The sequence below is a fragment of the Amphiura filiformis genome, chromosome 12 (assembly GCF_039555335.1).
Source record: "Amphiura filiformis chromosome 12, Afil_fr2py, whole genome shotgun sequence".
Classification (NCBI taxonomy): domain Eukaryota; kingdom Metazoa; phylum Echinodermata; class Ophiuroidea; order Amphilepidida; family Amphiuridae; genus Amphiura; species Amphiura filiformis.
In genome coordinates this window covers 44,152,466-44,164,943 of record NC_092639.1, presented here as the reverse complement: position 1 = coordinate 44,164,943, position 12,478 = coordinate 44,152,466, and the positions used below count along the sequence as shown (strand labels likewise).

The 12,478-nt window shown below is 35.0% G+C and overlaps 1 protein-coding gene across 1 annotated transcript in view; it reads left to right on the top strand.

The window, feature by feature from the left end:
* Positions 1-370: 370 nt before the first annotated feature.
* LOC140166262 (uncharacterized) overlaps positions 371-12,478 on the top strand; it is a 146,274-nt gene continuing 134,166 nt past the window's right edge. Inside the window, exon 1 of the mRNA XM_072189670.1 lies at positions 371-516. The gene's annotated coding sequence lies outside the window, so the exon portion shown is untranslated. The remainder of the gene's footprint in view (positions 517-12,478) is intronic.

Sequence of the window (12,478 nt, the reverse complement as noted above, 5' to 3'; positions counted from 1 at the left end):
ATTGCTGACCAAAAGTCCGGGGGGGCGGATTTTTCAATGCATCACTGCTCTAGCCTTAGTACGGAGTGGAAAAGGCTAGAGTAATTCAGCAACAACAACAAAAATAAATAAATTCATAAAAATAAACAGATAAAAATAAACAGATAAAAAACTTCAATCAATCAATCAATCAATCAATCAATCAATCAATCAATCAATCGATCAATCGATCTATCGATCATATAGACCTCAATGGAAAGTTGTCCTGAACTTGAATTGTACATATTTTTCGCGAATTCATACATGATGAATGTTATTCAAAATTGTTGACCCGTTTTATTCGTTTGCTATTGTCTACTTGCCAGGCGGGCATAGTCGGTCCCCGAGTCGGTCTCGTTAATATAAAAATCAAAATGATCTCTGTGTACACGGAAATATAAAACTCAATCTTTCGACCACCACTCTCGCCGGGTTATCGTGTTTGTAAATCTAGGAGTACACCTGATCTTCCTATGGTCTGAAAATGATGTACAAATTGTAAGTATAATGAATAAGACGGTGTTGAAATGGGTTTTTTATTGGTCTTTATCATCATGCATGTATGTTCGTTTAATACTGTCATATCTACAGTTGAGTTTTATTATGAATTCTTTTGTCTTTGATCTTGGAATGAAAAATATAGAATTATTCACATGATGCTAGCTAGCTAGCTGATATTCACTCAATCTAATTGTGTTTCAATATACGCCAGCATTTAATACTTCGGAAGTCCCGGTCCAGCATTCACTTCAAGCAATTTATTTGCCTTTATATACAAATTAAACTTATACTACTAGTACATGGCGCTATGTGGTGATGTTTGAGTTAGCATTTTGTCTTGCTACATGGAACCAATGATTTTTGGCATCCTTACATCTCAATGATAAAACTAGATTTGGTTCAATTTTTTTCTATGCCCCCAATGCTTCCCACGAGGGGTCGAAGGTCATAATGGGGCCCGTAATGGGGCTTCGTTGCTTGGAATATAAAAGTCAAGTGTACATGTACTAGAGTGCTTAGTTCATGAGTTATCATGGTTATAGAGTAAATTGGGTCACATGTCAAATATCTCGTGCATAGAGGCCACATTTTCAAAATGCACACTTATCGCGTCTTGTCTCAAATTACCCCTCTTGACAAACGAAATAGGAAAATAATTTGTTTGAGAAATGAATAACCTCGGAATCGGATGAAATCACAAATCAGTGGGTCAAAGGATTATGCATGTACATATTTCTATTGGACTTTGCAACGGTAACTCTGAAGGGGGACATGGCACTACAAATTGTTTGAAAATTGTGAATTAAGTATATGTTTGAGATATCTTATGTTAAGGGGAGTAATTTGACACCAATTTCGATGAAATCGGACCATTTTGAAATGTTGACCTTTGTGTATAGTTTTGACATTTGACCTAATAACTCCTGAACTAAGCACCACAAGGAGCGTACAGACCTGAATTATTATTCGAGTTAAATTTTTTTATGTTACACCCTGTATAATTCATACACACCCTGTATAATAAAATTTGATGTTAACGTAGGCCTATTATGTATTCTTATACAGTAGAGTCAGCTTCTCAAGTAATTATGTTTACGGTACTTCGTGTCAATCGGATGTATACAATAAAAGTTATGTTCATTTGAATCAGAATTGGTGACTTTAGGCCTACTCTCAATTTGCAAAGTGTAACTTTTTTGATACCAACAGATGACCTAAAGTCATGTCAAATGCAGTTCCTTCGAAATTCTCAATCATGCACTGTTCACAACTGCGACGTCGCATGCTTCTGACGAGGTATACTTAATTCTTCTTGGTCAACAATGGTCAATGCTCTTCCACTTTCTCAAAAGGATGCAGCGCAAACCCTATAGCAGTATCTATAGGGTTGTGTCAGGTGTAGCGCCGAATCCCAGGATTTCGGTAGAGAGTTCTTCTGCAGAGCTTGAGTTAGGGTTAGGATTAGGGTTTAGGTAGGGTTAGGGTTATGTTTAGGGTTAATGTTAGGTTAAGTTATGGTTAGGGTTAGGGTGGCAATCCTTTGATTTCGGCGCAACACTGGCTTGATGAGCTTAATAGACATCTTCTTAACAGAGTGTCCCATAGGTTCTCTGTTGGGTTCAAGTCTCATCCAGTAATCTATGTAGAATCCTTTGTACATGTATAAGGACTTCTGCAACTTTTGAAATCCGAAGTTTACCATTGAAACGCTTGTAACCTTTTTTCAACAATATCACAGAGCAACAAACGAGGTTGACACGCTGCATTTATAGCAAGTTTATTAATTTGCTTAATACTTGGATTTTAAATCATGGCGACTTTTTCATGTGTAACGATTCCTTTTTTTAACTGTGTACATACAAATAAATAGATAAACAATTAAAATCCATGTAATAAAGAAACAAACAAATAAGTAAATCAACAAATCAATGAATCAATCAGTCAATCAATTAATTAATTAACAAATCGACGAATGAATCAATAAATTAATAAATGGCATAATACTAGAAAGTTGTCTTGAACTTGTACTTGTTTTCGTCCGGGTTTTTTCGCAAATATATGATGAAATTTATTCAAAATTATTGACCCGTTTCATGCATCTGCTAATCATGTTCATTTTATTTACCGTCGCGCGTCATAGCTGTCTTGGTCATATAAATATCAAATCTATGGGTAGGTCCTACATGTGAACTCAACCAGTGTATGGTATAACAGGGGTGCACATGATCTTCCTATGGTGTGAAAATGATGCAAAAAGTGTAAGTATATTATTATGAATAAGACGGTGTTGAAATAGGTTTGTTTAATTGTTTTGTCATCATGCATGGTCGTTTAGGCCTACTGTCTGATCTACAGGTGAGTTTGTATTAATTATGTTCCCTTTGATCTTGAATTGAAAAATATATATAGAATTATTTACATGATACTAATTAGCTGATATTCAATCAACCTCATGGCCTCATTGTGTTTCAATATACACAAGCATTTAATACTTCGGAAGTCCCAGCCTAGGATTTACTTTAAGCAATTTATTTGCCTAAGAAATTTAAAAGGTCGAAAATTAAGTTAACGGCTTGCCAAACAAGCAAAAGCAACCGACCAAATGAACATGCATAATGTTTTATGTGAACCAGGGAATATGTTTAGACGACTATCTAACTCATTACTAACTCGCCTTTATTACTTTCTGGTGTTGAGAAAACAAGACCAACAGCATGCAGCAGCAACAACAGAGATCAATGAATTGATTTAAAATTGAACGTTCTTCCGAAATGAGATAAAGTTTTAAGCAAACATTAGTATTAGAAATCGACAATAAGCTACATGTAACAATTATTCTTCTGTATTTTACGTATTACGTGAAAGAAAATGAAAACATAAACGGAGCGTTAACCTATCATATTTATGTCTTTGTTCACAAACTCTGGACATCCTCATGTTATTAATTTAATCCTCTAGTCGAGCAGATGCCTTTGGTCTTTCCCCATTAGCAGGGCCGGATTTACCATAGGGCCAGATGCGCCCGGGCCCAGGGCCCCCAAACTTTGGGGCCCCCAAAATTGCCCTGTGCAGTATGCATCTTCCATTTTAGCTGAAAAACCATGTTTTGGGCCAAAATAGGGTATAAATATTGCAAAATTTTTGCGCGTTTCGCACGCACTGGCCCATTATATAGCAAAATTCAGCTTCAATTTGGGCTAAAATAGTCTAAGATTGAAATTTTTCACGCGCTTCGCGCGCAAATGTAATAGTATGATCTAAAAACTTGGCCACTAATTAAGTGCACATGCCTTCCTCACGGTGCATTTGGGGGCCTCCAAATTTTGGCCTGGCCCAGGGCCCCCAAAAGGTAAATCCGGCCCTGCCCATTAGTGTAAAGGTTAAGGATGATTAACATTTTCTTCTTTAAAGTTGATGCCTATAAACAAAGATATAATTAACATGATTAGATAGATATCTACCCGATGGCGTCTACATCAACATTACAACACATAAAAAAGTTAAAACATATAAGATAATAATCATCACAAAATAAGTGGAAGTGGAAGTATCCTTCAAAAACATAGGAAATATTTACAGATACTAAATTAACCATGTCATAGGCCTATTATATACATTATAGGTAAGGGAGACAATCCTGTATAAACAGTGATCGGAGTGCCCATCTCTCTTTCATTGGCGATTGGGCCAGACTCCTCCGTGTAATGTTGCTATAGGGGGATCGTTACACCTCCTCTACAGCGAGTCTGTTACCTTTCCAGTATTTCAGAATGCCGGTACCCATTTAAACACCTGTGGAGAGGAGAAATCGAGATAAAGTGCCTTACTCAAGGGCACAACACGATGGCGTCGCCGGGGCTCGAACCCACAACCTTGCGATTATGAGTCAGTACCCGTTCCGCTAGGCCACCGTGCATATAAATAGGCCATTCATGAATAGGTGTCAACTTCATAATGATAATGTAGGGCATATTTAATGTATTCAATATTAATATTGCTCTTAGGGACCGTTCACAAACATTTGTTGGGGGGGCTTAAAAGTTTCGACCCTCCTAAGGGGGGGGCTGAAAATAACGACCATAAATATTCATGAGAAATTGATTTTATATGCTTTTCTATGGGGTTGACCCATTATTTTCATGTCAAAAAAAAAGAAGAAAAAGAAAAGGGGGGGAGGGCCTGAAATGTTTGAGCTGGGGAATTTTTGCGATGAATTTTATTTACATCAGCCCCCCCCCCCCAACAAGTGGTTGTGAACGGTCCCTTACTAGAATGTGTAATAATGGTAAAGCTTTCTTTTTGGACATCCTGTTCATACCAAAGAATACTGTCAGCATGTAAGTTGTTAAGTGTCCCTATAAGAATTTTGTAAATTGTAATTTAAGTTTTAGGTTAAACTGAGTCACATAAACTACTGGTTTCACATAAACTTGTGCAAAGTAGAGTAAATGACCGATGATAAATTGCAGTCAAGCAAAATAAATAAATGAAGATAAATAAATAAATAAATAAAGAAATAAATAAATAAATAAATAAATTAATTAATTAAAATAAATTAATTAATTAAAATAAATTAATTTTAGGTTAAACTGAGTCACATAAACTACTGGTTTCACATAAACTTGTGCAAAGTAGAGTAAATGACCGATGATAAATTGCAGTCAAGCAAAATAAATAAATGAAGAAATAAATAAATAAATAAATAAATAAATTTAAAAAAATAAATAATAATAATAAATAAATAAATAATAAATAAATAATAAATAAATAAATAAATAAATAAATAAATAAATAAATAAATAAATAAATAAATAAATAAATAAATAAATAAATGCCATGATTTTAATAATTAAATATACTGACACAATACAACTAAACCAATGGCTTTATTTGGTAGCACGTAGGCCTATTGGCAACACTTTGGATTTAATACAATCATGTAATGACAGTCCAGCGGCCAGTTGCCTGATGAAGTCTGATATCATCAGACGCAACGTAGCAACTTGTAAGGCCCTTCACAATTAATTCTTAGTTTCCTGTTTCATGGTTGAAAACCAGGGATGAGGCGACTTTTAATTATTAATTATTAATTATCTTTTATTTTCTTTATTTTAAAATAAGTGGTCGCAACCTACATCAAGCCATTTTGACAAGGAGCATGCATTTAATTATTTTACTACTATGTTTGATTTTATACATAAGTAATGGTACAATTAGGTTCTATGTTTATTCATCATTTAGATGATATGATCAAAGTCAGAAAGTAGCAAATGGTAGTCATTAAAAGTTATTTTTAAAGAGAAAATCCAAAATATAAATAAAATAATTAAATATTTTGCAATTCTCTACTTTGGACGCGGGCGGGAAACAGGAAACTAAGAATCAATTGTAATTGGCCTAAAAGTAAGTTCGAGTAAAAGATTTAATTAAAAACTATGTGACTTAACAACTGGAAGACTGAAAACATTCACTATTTTTACATTGAATTTAAGTTCAAGGACATTGTTCAGTCCGTGAACTTAAAAGTGAATAGGCCTATTACGTGAGTAGGTTGAAGGTGACGTCAATTCTATTCAAGCTTCTTTTGAGGAAGTGATTTTGTTTATGAATTTGAACAAAAGAAAGAAAAAAGGGATATTAGGGGAATATTCAACTAAAATCCCGAATTTAATTTTGTTTATACAGACTTGACATTTGATATGGAATATTTTTTCGCAAAATTCCCAGACTGGTCTGGAAGGGATCTGCATAAACCGCAGGTGTGTCTGGCCATGGTGTAAAATAATTGTTTGATAGAAATGTGCTTTCCATAAGTTTACATTATGGTTCTTCATAATGTAGCGAATATGTCTAAAATGGCGGATTTAGGGAGGCTGGATTTGAGCTTTGTGAGGACACAATTTCGGACTTTATGCAACATTGTTATTTTATTATCAAATTTATAGGGGTTTTAAGTTGATATTTCTTAAAGTCAGCAATTGGCATTCATCACAGCTGAAATACACTTGGAATGTACCAAATTTTTAAACAAGAGAGGAGCTTAAAATAGAGCTTTTAAAAGTGGTACGTACTCAGAAAGTTTGAATGGTCCCCAAGGGGTCAAATGTTATAAATTGACGTTGCAAAAACAACTGCGCGGATTCATGATTGTCCAGTGAACTCACACTGTTTCGTTCAGGCGGCGGATGACATGATCGAGCCGGCAACTCGTGAAACCGCCCGGCCGTATGGCATTTTCCATATACTCAGTTAGTTTTGTGGGGTTCATTATCGAACCCCAACGGTTTTAGCTTGTATTTATATTATTTATCAACATAGGCCTATTTGTTTGTGATATTTCAAGCGTTTTAAAATGTCAAAATAATCCCATTCAATTACACGGTTGACGATGAAAATTTACTGAATTTAGGGAATGCATGTCATACACCACCTGGTTTCGTTGTAGAGTAAGCTTATAAAATAACACTTGGCCCCAGGGGACCATTCAAACTTTCCGAGTGCATACCACTTTTAAGAGCCAAAAATGTTTTAAAGCTCCTCCCACTTTCAAAACTGGTAGATTACAAGTGCAATTCAGTTCTGACGAACACTTATTGGCATTTAGGTTAAAGGCCCTTTCAGTGATTTCACAGGAACATTAAAAAAAATGGAAATTTGTCAGAGTTGCTTAGAAATAAAGAATAAGTCTACAGAATTTCATTAAACCACTTTTCCCCTGAATACATCGACAAATTAGTCAAAAAACAGAAGTTTTAGAAAGGTTTTCTACTTCAACTCAGATCGACTCGAGAAAATCGAGATTTTCGTACAGTGCGCCACCAATCGACTGGAAAAACTTCCTAGTCCAGTGTTTCTAACACGGGGAAGTAGAGTCTAAATTGATTTAAAACAGACGCTTAATTTTTGTAGTAGAAAACAAAATAAGCAATTAAAGGTCACCGAGGCAAACTAACGGTCAATTCAAATATGAAAAACAGTTAAAATTGTGTATTTTGTTTAAAATAGTAGCTACTGATGTTATAAGTAGTAGAAACAATACGCAACGCGTGTTGGTACGTGGAGAGTGAGCTTCTTTCGATCTCGAGTTGGACTTTTTGTACTGTCAGTATCAAAAGTCCAGAATCATGCAAATGCTTTATTTTGTCTAAAATACACGGCTTTCGACCGAACCACTAGCAGGCTATGTTAGCACATCTATGCCAATTACAAAGGTACCAAAATCTGAATTTTGATGATTTTTACGATCGTCCGGATGAGCAAATCACTGAATGGGCCTTTAAGCATGATGCAGTCATGTCTACAGTAGAATTCAACTCGACCTTTGCAGGACTTAAACCCCATTAAAAGCTATTAAACCAAGATAACACTCATTGAAAACAGCTCAACTGATTAAATCATATCTTCTCTGGTTAAATACACACACCATGTTTCTGCTTTACACGTACAATGGAGCAATGCGCTGGGATTATACTTTCAGTTGGGTGAACGATTATAAAGCGAGCGCTAGAGAACAATTCTGTGTGGTCTTTGTTTACGAAATGAGACAATACGTGCTTATTGTTAACCAGCGTTCTTGAAAATGAGAAACATGGTGGTTTGCAGACTTAACACGGTTTGGAAATAATTTCTTCATATTTTTTGGTGTTATCTGTCGTTTACATATCCTTCCTAAAACACCAAAGTACGCATATTTCCAAACATTTAAATTAGCTAAAAATTTAGGACATGTTACAAAACTATATTTTCTAGAATTTTAGAAGAGTACTTTTAATATTGGCCGGTTATTTTTCACACAGCGACGTTAACTAGGCAATGTACTATTACCTATAACATTAACTAAACACCAAAGTACGCATATTTCCAAACATCTAAATTAGCTAAAAATTTAGGACATGTTACAAAACTATTTTTTCCAGAACTTTAGAAGAGTACTTTTAATATTGGCCGGTTATTTTTCACACAGCGACGTTAACTAGGCATATCCCCATACTTTTAACGTAGGCTATTTGTAGAGGTCACGCGTCAATGGGAAAGAGCACTGTGTATTGTGTATAGGAAAACGGACAGTAACTGCAGTATGGTAAATGTCGCCTCAAACCTCAATAAATTTGATATTAAAATATCAGAATAATGCTGCTCAAACACAGAAATTTTACGCCCACAAAAATCAAATTTAGTCTCCTTAAAATTTTAGGCTCATTTACTACATTATGAGCGCCATAATGTAAACTAATTGAAAGCATATTTTCTGTCAAGCAATTATTGTACACCATCTCCCGACACACCCCAAATAATATTTAGCCCGTACGGTTTATGCAGACCCACGCAGACCAGTCTTGGAATTTTGCGACAAAATATTCCATATTAAATGTCAAGTATGTATACTAGACTTTGGTAGAGATACAGTTGGGTGATTGTTGAACATATAAAATGCAAGGTAGAAAATAAATAAATAAATAAATAAATAAATAAATAAATAGATAAATAAATAAATAAATAAATAGATAAATAAATAAATAAATAAATAAATAAATAAAAATAAATAAGCTTAAAAATAAATTTAGCTCTAATTACGAAATATTTTGTTCAAACCCCATTGGCCAAGGATGGGGGGGGGGGTGTTTGGGCCCCCCTTTTATTAAAAAAAAACATGTTGTATTTATGCTGGTGTTTTAACAAGTCAGGTCACTTACTCGGATTGTAGTCGACTCGACCGAGTCACCCTTTTTGGTGACTTGACTTGTGAGTCGAGTCACTGTAAGTTTTTTACTTTTTGTGGCGCCCTCTACGGAGGCGCCACAATATATATGCATGACTTTGTGAAAAGCTTCTAATTTCACTCTTGCTAGATTGACTTCGCAATTGTTTTGCTAAAATTATGCCCAGCTCAGAAATAAAACCACAATTTGCTTGGATTTTATTTTATTATTGTTTTCTGATATGCACGGGATAAAATGGTGAGCGTAGGCCTATATTCTTTGTTTAAAATACAAAATTAGGATTTATAAAAACACCAAATAAATCCTGACCTTTGTATGAGTTCAACCAGTTTACCGTGTGCCTTAGAACCCGATAGACGGTGACATTTGACCATACACTAGGATCCACAACATGCTCATCTATCATGGGAACAGTTCTTAAACCCTAATACATTTTGTATATACATTCATCCTTTGTACACAAACTCATACTCTGCAACTTGAGGTCAAATTTTGCACTATGATTATGTAATTGAGGTTATTGGACTATGCCATTGGGATGAGACTCTTGTGGTCCATAGTGATAAGATCAATTAACGAGGCCTATTAAACTGATGGCTTTTGTTTGCTAATTACCATAGAATCTATATAGCGGTTATTGCCAAAGTTACAATATGGTGGCACAATTGGGCGGCAAACTGCATGCAAACAACACGACATATTAATTATACATGTTCTACATTGTTGTATTTTAAAACACTGACGACCAAAATGTACGTTAATGCCATGATTGGATCATGGAGGTAGTACTAGCTACTACCTCCATGATTGGATTAAGTAAATAACTAAATCCTGTTATCTACCCAGCAATGTTTGCTTATCTTAACTAGAGCGGTTACCGCACCATAGCTGAACCATGGGGCTTTGGCAGTATACCGGTATTGTGGTACATGTATATATCACCCCTTTATGACCCCTTAATGACCTTAAATGAATATTAAATTATTTTAAACATGTTTAGAATGTCATAAGGATCATTGCATTTAAATTTCAGCTCAATTGAAGTTTTGAAAACTTGACCTTTGACCCCTTTATTGACCCCTTAATGACCTTAAATGAATTTTAAAATATTTTAAACATGTTTAGAATGTCTTAAAGATCATTGCATTTAAATATCAGCTCAATTGGAGCATTTTTGGAAACTTGACCTTTGACCCCTTTATGACCTTTAATGAATATTAAAATATTTTAAACATGTTTAGAATGTCATATTCTTTACTTCTTTCTCTTTCATTTGACACCACTTGGGGGTTCATACCTTCGTGGCATTTAAAGATATGTCCATTTTAGACCAAATGGTTGGTAAGTAAGTAAGCAAGTAAGTAAGGGACATACACTAATATAGGCTGATACCATTTCATGGTTCAGCAATAAACTGTAGTGTAAAATGGTTCAAGACAGAAAAGGCAAACAGACAGAAATTTAGAGTTTTAAATTAGAGAGTTGACAGGAAGTTGTAAGAGTTAAATTGTTATGGATATGATTGGTGTAAGCGCGAAAATGTTGAATGTCAGATCAAAGTCATCCGAGGTGAATTAAGTAATGTCAATCACAAATTGTTACAGGTCATTTGAGGTGGACTATGTTTATATTTGGATTGTCAGAACACCTTCCCCAATCAAACACATTTCTCTTGCATTTGATCATCTTCTACTCTTCCCTAGAAAAATCATTATAATACAAAATCTACACACCATGGAATTCACCATATCACGTCCAAGTTCACATTGGGCGCCACATTCCTTTTTTAAAGGAATTTTTATTTAATAGTTTTTTGACTTGAATTGACTTGACCAATGTTTTGACTTGACTTACTTAACAAGGTGTCTGACTTGACTTGACTTGGATAATATTCACAAATGACAATTATATAGGCCTTATGACTATCATGCAGCAGAATTTGAATTTGTGACATATACATGCATGCTAATAATGCCACGTTGTACACCTATATATGTTTCAGATGGACATTTTTTTGTTTGAAAAGACCATACATACCAGTGACAAACCCCGGGTGACAAACAATCACACATTATACATTAAAATAATTTGTATAGCTCTTTCCGAAAACTAGTACCCTGCAATATGTACTTTCTCAATTTTATTACATACTTCAATGGGGATCTTTTTTAATGGACTTTTTCATTTTACATGTAAAGTCTAGGCACTATAACTTCATTAGCTCTCATTTTAGACAATTAATTAGGCTTATAAAAATGAACCCCATACAATTGTGTAACAAAATTAGGATCAAATGCTGTTTGAGCAAGTACGAATAGAATTCAATACTACTGATGAGGCAAAACTAAATACTTATATTCTATATGTTAGTGGTTATGAAACAAAGGTGTATGGTAAGAATTGGACATAGGGCCTGCACTTTGGCTCGTTTTTGCAGGTTTACATGGTCCAATAATCACAAGATGACTGACATGTGGTAACAAAGGCTTTTGTCTAACACACGCGTCGCGTCACGTCACGTCACGTCACGTCACGTCACGTCACGTCGCGTCACGTCACGTCACGTTGATATCTTCTTAAAAGTTACAAACAAGTCATACGGATTCAGTTCACGATTTCGTTTAGTGTTTCCCGGGGTGTTTCCGCATCGAACCCGTCATTATCCCAGGCCCACAGTGAAATGGTTATCGGCGTGGCGATTGCTGACGGCCGCACACCACCAAATAAGCCCCATCGAAATGCACGTAAAAGGGCAAACAGATTCGCGATTTTACCTTCCATGAATTTCCAGACACGATCATTTATTTAAAACATGACTTTTTTCTATGGCAAAATATTTACTTGTATTTGTATGAAAAAATATTCCTTATTAATTTTACTTGGCCTATACAAATGTAGGTCCTACCAGCTTTAAACCACGATGAGTAGGTCAAAGGTCAAATTAGGGTCATGGTCACACAACATTAATGGGGGTGGTCAGTGATTATTGTGACCAAGCCTGGTCAAAATCCGATGTAGTATACGGGTGCTAGACTCATTTTGAAATGTTGCCAGAAAGAAGAAAAATGACCTTTGACCCCTTATTTGTGTACATCCTATATGAAGCATGGGCAAGGGATTCTTCTAAAATATTTTGGTGGAAATCGGCTTAATCGTCTAGAAGCCTTAGTATTTTTGTGTGAAAAAAATCACATTTTCAACTATATAATCAAGGTCAAAGGTCAAATTGGGGTACAAAC